This window comes from Hoplias malabaricus, chromosome 6, assembly GCF_029633855.1.
Source record: "Hoplias malabaricus isolate fHopMal1 chromosome 6, fHopMal1.hap1, whole genome shotgun sequence".
NCBI classification, from domain to species: Eukaryota; Metazoa; Chordata; class Actinopteri; order Characiformes; family Erythrinidae; genus Hoplias; species Hoplias malabaricus.
Genome location: NC_089805.1, coordinates 33202163 through 33218900, shown reverse-complemented (window position 1 = coordinate 33218900; position 16738 = coordinate 33202163). Strand labels below are relative to the sequence as shown.

Sequence of the window (16738 nt, the reverse complement as noted above, 5' to 3'; positions counted from 1 at the left end):
CTTATTTCCTGCAAAATATCAGGATTGTAGTCAGACAGTCAGTCAGTCATTGTCTATAACCTCCTTATCCAGTTCAGGCTGTTGGTGGGTCTAGAGCCTACCCTGAATCACTGGGCACAAGTTGGGAACTTGCCCTGGAGGGTGCGCCAGTCCTTTGCAATGAGACACACACTCTCATGTTCACTCACACACTTACATTTATGGCCAATTTTGAGTCACCAATCCACCTATCAACGTGTGTCTTTTGGACCGTGGGAGAAAAACCAGAGTACCCTGAAACAGCCACCGCCAATCAAGGCAATTTGAACACTCTGATCATCTGAATGAAGTTCCAATTATGAGCAAACCCACAAAAACACTTTTACCCCTGTCCTTTACATAAGTGATTGAGTTTAGGTTTTACAACTTGCTGTCGGTTATGTGGTTACAGTTGTTAGACAATTAAGCTTTTACAAATTCACCTGGGAATCCACCTTCACGCTAAACCCCCATTTCAGTTCTGCAGTGACAGAGAGAGAGAGAGAGAGAGAGAGAGAGAGAGAGACTGTCCATATCTCTCATGATGGAGTAATATTTAAAACCAGTTTATATCTGTTAAAAAACAGGCATTGCCTCAGTATCACTGTGACCCTCAATAGTGTTCTTTTTGCTTGTCCATATGGTCATTTTAGAAGCCAAAAAGTAAAGCAAGACAGTGCCAAGAGAAAGAGATGAACAAGAGAAGGGGTGAAATATAAGGAAGGAGAGACAGAGAAAGATAGAGACTATGGGTGAGAGAAAAGAAAGTGAATGTTGATAGAGGGAGAGAGAGAGAGAGAGAGAGAGAGAGAGAGTAGCAGGTGAATGGTAAGCATGGGTTCTCCAGCTCCCTGATGAATTTTCCTGTGCTTGGAATCCCCCTCATCACTTTCAGTGTAGCTGAAAAAAACACTTCCTCTCAGTCTCCCGCCCGATAAAGAAATGTCGTTATTGTGTATGCAAAACAGGCTCTGAGACTTGCAGTGTGATTTTTTTACTTTAGCTTTCACAGTTCTAGTGAATAATAGTTGTTTTTGGTGTGCTATTCAGACGAACAGGGAGTAAAATACCAGTTAGATGTGTCAAGAAGCCCAGAGTGAGTCTGTTTTCCTATGACATGCAGAAAAACCAAAGAGGTTTAAAATACATACCACACACACAAGATGAATCATTCAATGAAAGGCCTATTTTTAGAAAGGCTGTTGTTTGATTTGCATAAAGTGTGAAGGAATATCCCTTGGGTTTTTTGTTGCAACCATAGTCATTTTGAGTTTTACAAGAAATGTAGTAGTAGTTTCACCCCTTAAACCGTCAGGAGCTCTCAAAGATCTAAACTGTTGACACGAAGGACAGATGTTACATATTTTATTAAGAGTCTTATGCTCTCATGTGCAAAATCAATACGCAAAATAGTTTTGGAGGCAGTGCTGCCTTTGAGGCAGAAGACATTTAATTGGTTACCAGCTCACAGACATGGATGCACATGATTGGTTTTCAAATACAAAACCATAAACTAGTAAAGCTCTTCCTAGACCTTTGTGGTTTGCCTGCTCTGACTGCCATAAATGATAATGGAAGTAATTACTGTGCAACATACTATAGACTTAACTCTGTTTCATAATTTTTTAGAAGTATTGCAAAATATTCAGCATTTTGTTTGGCTTGAATGTAGGGGCAATGTAATTTGGTGCCTTCTGTAGCTCCCTCAGTGGCAGCAATCCAACTCAGATTTGCAGAAAAGTACCTCTTCCCAATCTGCCTGAGAGACCGCAGAGCATTATAACATTCTGCAGCGTCCTCTGAGGCACTAAGTTACATTATTCTCCATTGAAGTAAAACATATTTTGCAGTAAATTCAACAAATTAGTCTACAGTCTACAGTAACACTTACACGTTTGTTCTTCCAGAGACAATTCTGTCAGAAAGAGCAAGAAAACATGAGGGTCTAGGTTGGGGTTTTACGACGGGTTCAGACTTTCACACTGAACCCTGCCTGTTGGCTGGTAATCAATTATAGTTCTTCTGCCTACTCTCTCTTTCTCTCTCTCTCTCTTTCTCCCTCACTCTCTCACACACATACACAATTATATAACAAAGCACTACCCGCTTTTTAGAATTCAATATTTATGAGTTTATTAATATGTTTGCAATAACGCAGTGCAGAAATTCTGTTCAAAAATTTCCTTTGGATTCATGATCCTTTCAAAATCATGACTCACATCCGGAGTTATCATGCTGTGAAGAGGGTTTTAGATACACAAGATTCATGTCATTTGCCTCCACCGTGTAATATGATGTGTTATTTTGGGATTCATGTATCAATTTGGTGTAAAACAGATCAATAGACACTCAGCACATCAGTAAGGCCTTATCCATCACAGTCTTATTGCTTCAGTTTTCCAGTCATCTGAGAAACATGTAAAATATCATCCAAACCATTCAATGCCACTGAAGTGGCTTTAAGGGTTTAAGACAGTAGTATTGAAGACATTGACAGAGCTTCAGAGCCTGAGGGGCCTGAGGATATGGGCATCAGGGTATGTGCAGGTGCATGCATAGGCAACTTTAAGAAGGAATGCAAACATTGAGAAAAATGCCCTTAGACATCAGAGGGTTAATGGAGGAAGGGAGGCTTTGCTTGCTATTCACTCTCAGTCTCCCTCCCCTTCTCTCATTCACACCCATTCTATGTTTTGCACTCTCACCCTCAATTGTTCTATCGCTGTCTATCTGTCTGTATAGCTCTCTCATTCTCCCTCTCTTCGTACCTTTGTTTCTATCACAAAAAAAGACTGAAAGACTGTATTTGCAACAGTATCGGACATCACATTGAAATAGTGGACCCCATCTGTGAGTAACATCTAAGGGTTAATTGAGGAAGGAAGGTTTTGTATGAATGCTGCCATTTTGCTGCCCTCTCCTTACAGCTGCTCATTCTCCCAGCTTGTAGATGGAAGAGAGAGAGAGAGAGAGAGAGAGAGAGCAGCTAAAGGAGTGCAAGCTGGGCAGACCACCCATTGGGTGCTACAGAGGTGAAGATTAGGCTGACCCTACAAATCTCATGGGTCCACTGCATTGTTGATCATTAGAATGTCTCCACTCTCCCGGCGGCCATTGTCCGGCCCTGATTGACAGCGCTAAGCTGCCGGGCACAGGCTCAAACTGCAGCAACGTTTCTTTCTCCTGCTATTGCCTTTTTGGGTACATTAGCTGGCCTTTATCCCGGGTCATGTACAGACAGGAGAGAGGGGAAGTTGCTGTTGTTACTAGGCTACAGTGACGCGAGGCATTCGGCCTCTCCGTGCTGGAGATATTGTACCTAGCTCTGCCCTCCCCTACTCCACATGCTTCCTTCTCTGAGAACAGAATTAAGCGATGGTAATGCTGTGTAGTTCAGACAGATTCCAGCTTCCTCCTGAATGCCAGTGGGAGTCAATTTAAAAAAAAAATGGAGGCAGACTGGACTGGATTGTCCCATGAAAGCGATTAGGACAGCACTCAAGCAAACATCATGTGCACCACTTTGCTCATGAAATTAGGTCTGTGTTAAAAGAAAAGGCAAATTCTGCAAATCATTTTAATGAGAAAGATTGTTTTAGCAGTTATGTTTTCAGTTAAAACTTAACAGATACGTTTCTGTTTGGTAAGACTACTGCGAATGGCAGATAATTTGGAAATTGACTACTTCTGGCCAACACATCATGACTCGACTGAATCGACTACCAGTGTCTGAGGCAATAGAGTAGGTCTCCAGAAAAACAGTTCCTTCAGACCCTTTCATTTAATATCTGGATCCAAAACAACTAAGCTGGGCTTAGACTCCGTCTGAAGATGTTGATCCTTGAAACGACATTTGGGATGGCAGGCTGCTCAAATGGCTGATGCAGCCCATGTTGTGCTGTATTAAAAAAGAATGCTCGTTCCAGCAGCCATTTTTCTGCATACCACAAACTCCACAGCAGCCTTTGCTGTGGGTCCTCTGGGCCCTGACGCTTCCTTCCCCTCTTCCAGTGGAATGAATTCCTCATGTTGGCAACACCTAGCAACCATCTCTTCATTCCTCTCTCTCTCTCTCTCTCTCTCTCTCTCTCTCTCTCTCTCTCTCTCTCTCTCTCTCTCTCTCTCTCTCTTTAGGGTCCCAAAGACTCTTCTTTTCTGAAACCATACCATGCAGAATACAAAGCCTGAAAACAGAAAAACGTATTCAAGACACTGCTAGAATCTGCTAGAATTTCAGTGGTATCTCATTCACAACAAGCTTTGGGATTATGCATTTTAATATTCCAATTTTCTTATGAGTTCAGCCATTTCTGCCAAGACTTTCCATCCTTTATGGAGTTGTCTCTAACACCTGATTACAGATGGCTGAACTTTCACTCAGTTTCACATTGAACTTTCCCTATTGCTGGAAGTGTTCTTTTGAGCAGAACTGTCGATGGGAGATTTTTAATTTTCTTGAAATAGTTATTAGATTTATTTATTTTTTATTTTTTTTTAATGTTGGAACAGAGTTTAAAAAGGTCAGATGTACAATCATGCTTTTTATCAGTACCAAATAACCTAGCGACAAACAAAAGATAAGAAAATATGACAAAGCACCTCTAGAATATCATGACCATGTAAAGCACTTTAAACAGAATGCTACCTCATTCTGATCATTTTGTGCAAGTGAGGGTGAAAGTTGCTGCCTGAGGAAGGTTTAGAGTGCTAGATTCTGAGAGCGGAAGTTTTGTTTTAGAGCCGATTACTACTTTAATCTGTGCCCATCATGGCCATATAAACAGAGTGGCAGGTTCTCTGCTGTGCTTGTAACTGTCATTAGTTTATCAGCGTTGTTCCATTCCATCTGTCCTCTTAATAGCTTTCCGGTTGGCACAGTAAACTCTGGAGAGGGTCTTTAGAGTCATTAGCCTCCAAAGCAGCACTGATGCAGGCTGCTTTGCATTACAGGCCCTGGGATATCAGATGAGTAATTGAGATTTCTTCCACCTGCTAACCTTTAAGATTTTAAAGTCCCTGAACCGATAGCGAAAGCATAATTTAAAGGTCCCTAAACCAGCATGTTGTATGTTTTAACCTTCATGCGTGGGTGGGAGAAGTGACTCATTATTGTTCAACACCAGTAATCGGTCTGCTCCCCTCAAGAAATCAGTTTTTCTATTACTGTACTGCGTCAGCCATTCTAACCAAATTCAGTCCACCAGTCACAGCCTCTCCCATTTGAGCCTGACCCTGAAACTACAGCTGAGTAAAAATGGATTAAATGGGGAGAAAGGAGGATGTTGAGTAAGAATGGAAAGGCAGTGTCATCTTTACTTCTTGTGAGAGCGTCAAAGAGGTAAGCTGGCAGTTAAAGTGACAGTGCTGTAACACCTTAGCATAAATCTGTGGCGCACTTTGGCGAGAGTTCACACACATTAGTTTTCTGTGCTTGGTGTGTTTCTCATGCTCAAGCCATAGACATCTTTTATATCCAGTTTCTCCTAACGTTATACTAGCCATGTTCTACCTTCACAATTTCTTCAACACTGTCTTTGTGCCCTCTTTTCCTTAAAACACTTTACTCTTGTGTACACAACATGTTGGAACATTACTGTGAAAAGCAACGAGAGATTTAGGGAAGTCAGGTATTGGTGTTGGGTGATTTGTTCTTAATCATAAACCCCACTACAACATATCACAAATACAAACCCCATTTCGAGAAAAGTTGGGATATATTGTAAAATGCAATAAAAACAAGTTCTGTTGGACCTGTAAAAAAGACCAAAAAAAAGATCTCCAACATTTTCACTGACCACCAACTTGAGTGTGAATTTTGAATTTGATGCCTGCAGCAGACTTCAAAAGTTGGGACTGGAGCAAAATAAGAAAGGTTTATAGATAATTTACATCAGAATGTTTTGATGCATTACATTATAAAATCAGATGAAAATAAAAGGAGCATTTACTGACGGCTCAGTCACTGCAAACAAAAACAAGTTGTTGATCATCACTTTATTCCATACTTTATTAGAGACTATTCAAATAAGCCAAACAACTTTTTTCAAAGCAGGAATGCAAAGAATACAGGTCTTTTATCATCCATATAATATTGCAAAATGATTCAGGAAATCTGCAGAAATACCAGTTTCTCTCTTCTTTTACACAAAAAGGAATACATCTATTCCATGCGAAAATACTCTGTTTTCTGTGTCCAAGCCCATATTAAATGGTTCAAAAGATGGTCGAAACATATGCAGTGTTCCATGTTTCAACTCGTTCTCATAAAAAATGGACGTTGTTTTCCATGATAATGACAAAAGGGACCATTCGGGTAGTAATCTGCAATAAGTGCAAGAGCCAAAATCTCTCATGGTATAGAGAGGGGGCAGTGTAATCAGTGACAATAGCATGGGATAATTGCCTATGTGAGAAGTTTCCATTGATTTGTAGCGAAACATGTTCTGTCATCAAGATGACATTTTTGGCTGGTTATTTGAAGAACATGCCAGGCTTCGTTATGTAAGTGCTAAAGCAGCATGTCTTCATAAACACTAAGTGGGTGTCTGCCTTCGGTCCAGAACTGGCACATCGAAAGGAGAGTCGGGCAACTGCAACCATAGACTGTTGAGCAGCTGAAGTCTTGTATAAAGAATGGTCAATCAATAATTAGTATCCTCTATTCCCAAATGATTAAACAGTGTAATTAAAAGGAAAGGTGGTGTAACACACTAGTAAATATCCCTCTGTCCCAACATTTTTGGAGTGTGTTGCAGGCATCAAATAGAATCAAATTGTTAGAGAAATCATTGGAATTCCTTTCTTAATGATTTTGTCTATTATATAAAGCTTCAATAGCATTAATCAATTACAGATTCTTCTTTTATTGCCTATTACACAATGTCCCAACTTTTCTGGAAATGGGGTATGTATATTGGATGGATCTCTATCCTTAAAATTGTGAATAATATTTTTAATTGGGAATAAACAATTGTTAATGTTTTATGGCTCATTATACTATTTTACCCATCACTGTGTCATTTATTGTTGAAAACTGTTATCTGCCACATGATTCCAGTCATTAGGAGGGCAGAATATTCCATGCACATTGAGCTTTTGAACAGTGCTACTGTGTCCTCTTTAAACAGATGAAAAATTATGTAAAAACAAATCAAAAGCATTAATGTTTTAAATAAGTGAACTGCGGGCAGCACGGTGGTGCAGCAGGTAGTGTCACACAGCTCCAGGGACCTGGAGGTTGTGGGTTTCCCGCTCCGGGTGACTGTCTGTGAGGAGTTGGTGTGTTCTCCCTGTGTCCGCGTGGATTTCCTCCGGGTGCTCCGGTTTCCTCCCACAGTTCAAAAACACAAGTTGGTAGGTTGATTGGCGACTCAAAAATGTCCGTAGGTGTGAGTGAATGTGTGTGTGTTGCCCTGTGAAGGTCTGGCGCCCCCTCCAGGGTGTATTCCCGCCTTGCACCCAATGATTCCAGTTAGGCACTGGACCCACCATGACCCTGAATTGGATAAGCGGTTACAGATAATGAATGAATGGATGGATAATTGAACTGCAAGTATGTTTTATGATGAACTATTTACATATCATTTAAAAGTCAAGACATGGACATCATGTTTAAAATATGAGGTGTTCTGAAAATTCAATGTTTTGTAAAGTTATTCTTATTATTAGACAGCTTCCTCAACTATCGTGCAATATTTCTCCCAGGGAGTGGTGTAAAATCCCCCATATTCTCTTCATTCATTCATTCATTCATTATCTGTAGCCGCTTATCCAGTTCAGGGTCACGGTGTGTTCAGAGCCTACCTGGAATCATTGGGCGCGAGGCAGGAATACACCCTGGAGGGGGCGCCAGTCCTTCACAGGGCAACACAGACATACACACATTCACACCTACGGACACTTTTGAGTCGCCAATCCACCTACCAACGTGTGTTTTTGGACTGTGAGAGGAAACTGGAGCACCCGGAGGAAACCCACGCGGACACGGGGAGAACACACCAACTCCTCACAGACAGTCACCCGGAGCAGGAATCGAACCCACAACCTCCCGGTCCCTGGAGCTGTGTGACTGCGACACTGTACATGCTGCGCCACCGTGCCGCCCCCATATTCTCTTACACCATTAAAATATCCAAATAATATTACAATGCTTTCCAACATATACAGTACATATAATGTATGTGCAAAAAATATGCTACAGTGATTCCAAAATTTGAGCTTTGGTGTACCTCTTGTGAAAAACATTTTGGTTAGGATCTTGAGAAGACGTCTGTTCAGTGCAGACAATGTATGAACATTTTGTGAAAGGTCCAGAGAGGCTGATATGAAACAGGTGAGCAGTAATTTCAGTTTATGAGGCCCCTGTTGTTACACCTGGAATAATTGGTGAGGCAATGTCTTGTACAAATTATTTTTGTTAGACAGTTTAGAACATAAAACAAGTGTAATGGAAACAAGTGTTCACCCTTAATAGCACCAACGGTGTTCATGAAACTGGAAAGTGGGAATTAATAGAGTAGGGTTACTGACTCAGGATTTTGTCCCGTTAATGTTTCTGATTATGCAAACAAAACCTTGATATACTCTGAAAACAGGATGAATTCAATTTAAACCATATTTTTCTAAACACATGCATTCCTAAAAGAATAGAATGCAGTGCAACATCATTTTGTCTTTCATTTAGCTTACTTTTGGCAGTCATTTTACTGATGTAATACATTCTTCATGTGGAAATGATTGTCAGCAACAGAGCATGAGGCAGTGTTTCACTGGTGAATATCAATGCTGCTGTGATTAATTTGCAGGTGTAAACCCAAAGAACATCACAGTCATTATCCTTAATGTCAAGCAGTCTGTCCTGTTTATATGATATTTCTTTAAAATAATAATAATAAATAAATAAATAAATCCAAAAATTGCATCTAATATGCTCAAATATTGGCATGGCTAATTTGGATTACTATGAATCCATTGTCATAGTGCCTTTGTGTTTTGCACTATGGTCAGGGCCATGAAAGACACATGGATGTGAGGTTACTCTGCCATCAGAGCTTCAGATTGGAGACTTTAGAGGAATGTTGTGTTTGATACAGACCAGCTTTTCTTCAGAAATATGATCTTACAGAAGTTATGTAATCTAGCTGGTTTTGTTTTTGTACGTGCTAAAGTAGGAGCTTAGTAACAGTCAGCTGAATCATCAAGTGAGCCATAACTTAACAGAATGATCCAGTGCTTTTATCACAAATAACAGCCATATTGGAACACTTCAAAACCAAAAATCAGACTGTGTCTGTTCTATAAGTTCAGTTGAAAGATTTTTCTATATATATATGTGTGTGTATGTATATGAAAAATGAGAACAAAGAAGTACAGTAGTGGGGTCATAAGACTTTTATACCTTAATAATTTTTCTTTAGCTCTGGGCGTTACAGTTTTATTTGTGCACATTGGTTGTTTTACCTTTGGAGTTCTCATGTGAAATGTTTTCTGAAGCTTTTGGTGCATTCTTCACCAGTCTGATGCACATAAAGCATGACTTGTTCGTTTTTTTTTTTTTATCAAAAGGATCGGACTGCTCGATTAACAACAAACAGTGTGCCGGCATTGTAAAAGAGTCAGAGACGAATTGAAGTGAGATTTGCTGCAGGGGCTTGCAGTGAGGTAAGGGCAGCTTGGGCTTTGCCAGACAATGTGCTTCCACTCTGGACAGACACAGAGGCTGCAAGCATGGCTGGGAAAAAAAAAAAAAGAAAACATGGCACGCAGGAGAGCACGTGCGGCGCACTCTGGGAATGTTTAGATATCTCCCCCGGTATTCCAAAAAGGAAGAAGGAGAAGGAAGGAAAAAACGACCCCGCATGCTCTAACTGCAGCTGAGTGAGAGAGAGTGAGCGGGGAAGAAAAAGAAGAAGAAAAATAAAAAAGAAAAGAGGGAGGGTTGCTAATACACACATGAACCATGCACGGCGAGCTTCTTATTTGGTATTTCCTGTGTGACCCTCGCCGCTGGCCGTCCATGCCGGAGAGGTGTGCCCTCGATCTCAGACCCTGTCTGTATTCATTGTTGATGGATGTTGGCTGCAGGCCAGTCCAGGAGGAAGACTGTTTTGGTGGCCATGGGGGTGTCTATAGGGGGGCAAGGGCATCTGGATATTAAAGTTTGCCTGTTCCAGAAAAAAAATTACAGCATATATCAGGAATTTTCCGACTAATGATGTGCGGATGTGGTAGCACAGGGGAAAGAGAGGCTGACTGTGCTCTCTTTGTTCACTCTGAGAGGGCCCCATACAGCATTCCTGTAAGCTCTGCATACTTTGGCAGCAGTTGTGGAGTTTTTTTCCTCTCCCTCTCTCACTCTTTTTTTACGCTGTATACAGTTTACACGCTCCGCTCACTTGTGACTTCATATATCTTTTTCTGCTCTTGGCTGGGTCTGACAGTATTGTTGCCATTGTAAATGGGCTTTTAAAAGAGCAGGGGAAAACCCTGTGAATGACTCTGAGGCTTAGCAATAATGGTGTTTACAGCCCATTTGTCTGTGAGGCAAAGAATGACTCGTCTGGAGACAAAAATGGCAGGAGGGGAGGCAGTAGGTCCATCCATCCTCAGAGATTTGCGTAGTCTGAGCACATTGGGCATGTCCTGTAATCAGTGACGCAATGTGGAACATCACTCATGAGCATGTTGTCAAATGCAGTGTGGCATTAGCTCATCGAAAGAGGCAGCATCATTAGGAATCTGTTGTTATTGGCAGACATGAATGTTTTGTCAATTCTGTATTCAGGAGTCTGAAAGCAAGTCCATTTTTAACAGTTTTAAACACTAAAATATTCAAGGTACGAAACAATTACAGCCAGTGTCCTGTTGTAAAAGCATAATACACATTTCTTCTTTTTAAATTCTTCTTCAAAGCTGCTTTAAGTGCTCAAGGGCAATTTTCTAGACAATAAAGGACAGTGGCGGTAAGTTGCCATAAGACTTCAGCAGTGCAACCGAGCAATGGGCTTCTGAGCATGGGCCAATGATATCACTGTTCACACATGTTATTAACTGAAAGAGAGATCGTCACTGGAGGCTCATTTTTTCCCCCAACGAGCATTGTCCTCAGGACTTGTCCCTTTAAAAGTGTCCAGGGGCGGCCTGAAAGAATGTGAGCGAAGGTCTTGTGTTGAAGGGGCCTTTCATCCTTCGCTTCCTTTGAGAGAGAGAATGTAAACACAGGCTCCAGGCCAAACCCATCGGCCAGCCTTATTCTTAATCACATTGTGTCTCTATTGTTTTAAATCCACTGGGTTTGTGTGTGTGTGTGTGTGGGTGTGTGTGTGTGTGGGAGGTGGTTTTTGAAACTGGAGGACTGGAGCATGCTGGCTGAAATGGAGTGGGTAAAGTACAGGGTGGTACAGTCCAGGGGTCTGGGTGGATGTGCTTGGGCAGTGTTGCTGAAAACAGCTTGCAAAGCTGCTGTTTCCCCTCGTGTTGAGTGGGCCTGTGCTGTCTCACTGGATAGGAATGCACAGAATGCTGTCCTTTAATCTGAAGGCAGCCAAGATCACTTCATCGGACCCTTCTGTTAGCAGCCACTGCCACACAAAATGCTGCAACACCAGGCTCAGAGAGAGAGAGGGAGAGAGAGAGAGAGAGAGAGAGAGAGAGAGAGAGAGAGATCATTACTTCACCTCACCATTATCTCAGAAAATTATTCATTCATTCATTCATTTTCTGCAACTATTTCATCTTGTTCAGGGTCACAGTGGGTCCTGGTGTGTCCACTTGGAATTACTGGGTGCAAAACAGGAACACACAGTGCATGGGGCACTAGTCCCTCACAGACAGTGACCTGAGGTGGGGCTTGAACCCACTAACCAGGACCCTGGAGCTGTGTGACAGTGACATTGCTTGTGTCATTAAAAACAAATTGTAATTAAAATTGTAATTTGGAAAAATCTAAGTACCCTTTGATTTGTGTTAGACATTTCGTTATAATCAAATTAATACATGATACCAAACATGTTGGTCCTTTTTTCCTGAAAAACTACCATTTTGCAGATACTATGTTAACAGCAAACATATACGTCTAAACCATTTAGATGTTTTTTTGGCTGAATTTATCATCCCTGCCCTAGTTCTGGGCCTTGTTTAAACTGAAAGCATAAAATAGAAAACAAACCAGCAGCAGGCCTCAGCTAGAGAGGCATGCAGGGGGAAGGCATTTCATCACCTCGCACCACCACCACCCACGGCATTTCATTCAGTGCAGTGACTGAGACGCTTTTAGTGAGTTTTGTTGCTCTCTGACGTGAGCAGAAATGCTGTCGTTTGTCTTAATGCACACAGACGCCTGTGCCGTTTGGCAGGAACGAGAGTTGTGACAGTTTGACTGGCAGGTGACAAACTGAACTGAAATGTAACTGAAATAATGTCACTGCCTCGTGAGACAAGGCTGGCGGCTCAGCCTGCCGCCCCAGAAGCTTTATCACAAACCTGGTTCGAAAGATTACTATATAACATCTCACACATTGAATGATTGCACTCTGGTGTAGCAACCACACCTTGCTCACTGTCATCGTCACCTGTGAGAATGTTCTGCAGAGCTACAGGGTTTGTAAATGAAAGAGTTGTGCCTGTGCGTGCATGTGTTAATAGAAGGCCACACCACAAACACACAGTGTTGAGAAAAGCGGATATACTTCAAATGTGGTTCTTCCTAGAAGTCAGGCAGCGTCCCCCCGTAAGCTGCTCTTATAGCTAGCTTTAGGTAACGTCACAGGTTTCATTATAGTGTGTAGAACAAGTGCTGTATTTAAACAAATACTGAGAAAATGGAGATGAAATCCACTGGAAGCTAAATTCTGGCCATTTTAAAGTGCAATAAACAGTCCCTCAAACTAACCTGGATAACCTTTTCATCATCTTTAGGAAGCACTGTAGTCTCCATGCTGAAGGCCAGCCTTTGTATTAAATGAGTCAGTGTGTTGTGCTTAAAGCTGTATGTCATGCTACACAGGAACTGTAATTCACCAATGGTCATAACAAACTCTATCTGAATGAATGTCTGATTTTGAATGATAAGAGAAGGGGCTGCTATTTTAGAATGAATCATGTGCTCTTGCTGAGGTCACATGACCACAGATAGACCAAAGACCTAAAAGTTTTGTCCTTTTGAGTTCATCTTTGACTTCCTCTGCAGTTCCCCTTAATCAGGAAGACTAAGATGAGAAAGTGTCAACATAGCACATGCCAGCCACCCCTAAAAATAACCTCTTTTGCACATGAAAAGACCAAGCTTAATTTAATTCCATTGACACTGATCTTGCACCACGACCTTGAAAATCTAGCAGTAAGTCAAGTTGTGAAAACCTGCGGTCAGCGAGTGGGGCACTACAGTATTTAAGCAAGTTTATTAAAGACGTTCAAAGCTGTAGCCTCCTTTTTTTAAAACGACTCTAGGTCATTCATGAAAGTCTGTGTTTAATGTCTGTGTGGTTAAAAACAGTCATAATTCATCTTAAATGGCTTTTCTCACCTCCCTTTATATCTGAGACTGACTCCAACTGTTTTTGTTACTCTGCCTGAAGATTAATATATGTATAGAAACCTGTGTTATGATTAGCTATCCTGTATGGGCCTTATTTATTAAGTAGCTCAGGCTGATATGCAAGCAGCAAATTGTTGAAAGCTATATTATAAGATGCAGGCATACTGAAAGTGGATACATTCACTTCCTTACAGCCAGAAACAGCACAACATTTCAGTTCCTTTAGCACCTCCTGCTCTGATAACTTTGAAACAGACTAAAATCTGAAAAAACAACACTCTGTATCATGTGAACATGAATGGGTAGATCAAACTGTTGTAAGTAGAGACTGTGGTAATATTTAAATGTGTTCGTTGCTTTGTCAACATACAGACAGGTTTGCATCATATTTCCATACATGATGCATGCACGGAACGTATATGTTGACAGAATATTTACATAGTGCACCAAACTCATTATAAAAAGCCTAGAGACATTTAGATTCTGAAGTTAACCCTTTAAACTGAGTGGTACGACCACCCTAATGCCATAACACTTGTTAATGTAATAGTGTGTCACTGGATCAATTTTTCTCATTCCACACTATAGTACAACACTGCAATTAGTGTCTAATCAGCAGCGTGTGGTCTGTCTGCTGTTCACAGTTTCATTCCAACACCAACACTCATTAAGAATGACGCGCTCTCTGTGCAGCGTCCTCTGGCAACATGCCAGTGTGCCTTGCATTTTATGATACTCGCCCCCCAATATACGCCCCAGGCTTTGCTTACAAACACGAGGATGGCTGATTTGGCTGATAAGCCAGAGGGTTTCTGGGCCCTGAGCCCACAGGGAGGACAGCATGCCGGAGAGGGAAAGCACCTGGAAGCCGTCCACTTTTTGGAGCAGGGTCACTGAGTTTCGTCTGGAGGCTCTCTTTACTGTATGCCTCTACTGCGTGTCCAGTCTGCTGAGGATCCTACAGGCCTCTTGCTGAGCCTTTCAGGAGCTGCATGAATCTGAGGCCTGCCTGCAGGAGCAGGTGTCATCGAGTTTAAGGCCTAGGCAGGGTTTACAATAATTTGTAAAAAATATGACTTATACAATTTATCCCCCAAAAGTAGTTGACAATCTGGTATTTAACACCGTACTATAGACTTTTATAAAGCATGGATCAGTATGAGAAAGTTCTGTTTGTTGGTAAACCATTGAAGGCCAAAGGCCCTGGGTTCCATAAAAGCACAAGGAGATCATGGGAGAGGTCCCCGATGGCTTGCTGTGGAAATGCTGTGCGATCTTGGTATACCAAAATGGGAATGTGGAGGCTTGCACTGCCAGATTTAAAACGTTACATAACTCAGACGCAGGGACACAGAAACATTTTTTGTATCTTCTTCAAATTCTTTATATATTTGTCATCTTTTTATCTAAAGCAGTCATACAGCTATAATCAAGGTGCGAATTATACAATGACAATTGGGGTCAACATTTTCTTCAGGTCATAATGTCAAACCAGTACAGAACAGGCACCTCTTAAGTAAACCAAAGTCTTACAATCCTTACAAAGCCTTTCTTGTTGACTGTAATGTCTGCAGTACATTACAACTGTTGTAGTCAGGGGTCACCAACAATATATTATAGAACACAATTAAACAATGCTATTGGTTACTACCATACAAAATTTAGGCCTGTACCTGACTAACATTAAAGACATAGACAACCCAATAATCAAAATCTGTCAGCAGTTTTCTTGCCCTGAAAATGAAATTCATATTATACAGAATCTCTTCCATGGGAACCGCGTGTTAATTAATTCAGAATAAATGGGAATAATGTGACTGAAACTCACTGTAGATTAGGCTTTTGTCTTATATCTCATCCATTCATATTGGGACGGATACAGCACCTACAATGTGAAATGTTAAGGGGAGAGCTTGGCTTATATAGAAGCTTGGCTAATGTTAGTCTCCAAATTAAACTCTCATTTAGTGAATCACATTAGTGAAACCAGTTTTTAAAGCATTTTAACCAGTCATATACTTCAAGTTTATACATCAATGTACTGATTCACTGCAATAACATTAGTGTTAACTGTAGAACTACTCACAGCGGCAACTAAAACTTCACTACTACAGCCACCAGATTATGGAGATTTTAAGTTCTTGTCCAAATTTTCCTGTCCACCTTAAAATGGTGCATAGATTACATTGAACTTTTCATAGATGTTAAGTTCTTAATGAGTTTTATAGTTTTCTGCTTATGTTGTGCAGAAAATAGTCCACATATAAAATACACCTGGATTTCTCAAATGTTCTGTTCCACCTTAAAAGTCGATGGAGTTATGTTCAAATTGCCTAAAAAATCTTCAGTCTGAAACCTGTGTGTCGCCACTGCAGCATTTATGGTGGAACAGTAAAATTGACCAGGTGAGTAATTTACTGAAGACAATAAAGTGTTTTTAAAAAGCTAGATAGCTAAATTACACATAAAGCCTTCTCTGATTTGTGCAAATGCTACCAATAATATATGCCAATATGTGGCATGTGACCAATAATATGTGCGAGGCAGAGGAGTGGTAAAACTTAAGTAATGGTGCACTGTAAAAAAATAAAAATCAGTAAAATTTACAGTAAAAATCTTGCAACTGTGGTTGCCCGAATTTCACCGTATAAGGTCACGTTTTTGCAATCATAAATTTTACATTTAAGGACTGTGTTGTTTACATGATTTTTCTGTTAAAAAACAGATATACACTGTAAAAAAGCATAGTATTTACATAAAAATAACAAAGAAACATTGTTTTGCCACAAAATTAACATGTAAATTGTGTGACAACCATATTTAGATATAGCCAAACCATATCCTATATTCAGCCCTTAAAAAGAGATATTGCTGAAAGGACCAAAGAAATGTGCGGTATCTGGGTGCCACACTCCACCTCTCAGAACGCAGGCTGATCGTGAACTTTCCTGACCAACACACATCTCGTCACAACATGCACAGAAATACAAACACACACACAAATACACAAAATAAATACCCCTTTGTAACCCAAAATCAAAAAGTCTCAAACACAGAACAAAACACAGAAATTCTGAAAATCACAGAAAATATGGGGAAGCAAGGCATGCTGGGAGCTCCCTAATGAGTCTCAGTTCCTCCCAGTACTTGGACACCTGGACCACCCCTAATGGTTTGTAAGTTTAA

The 16738-nt window shown here is 40.8% G+C and overlaps 1 protein-coding gene across 1 annotated transcript in view; it reads left to right on the top strand.

The window, feature by feature from the left end:
• Positions 1-16738, top strand: part of cdk6 (cyclin dependent kinase 6) — a 44771-nt gene that overhangs the window by 11845 nt on the left and 16188 nt on the right. The window lies entirely within an intron of this gene.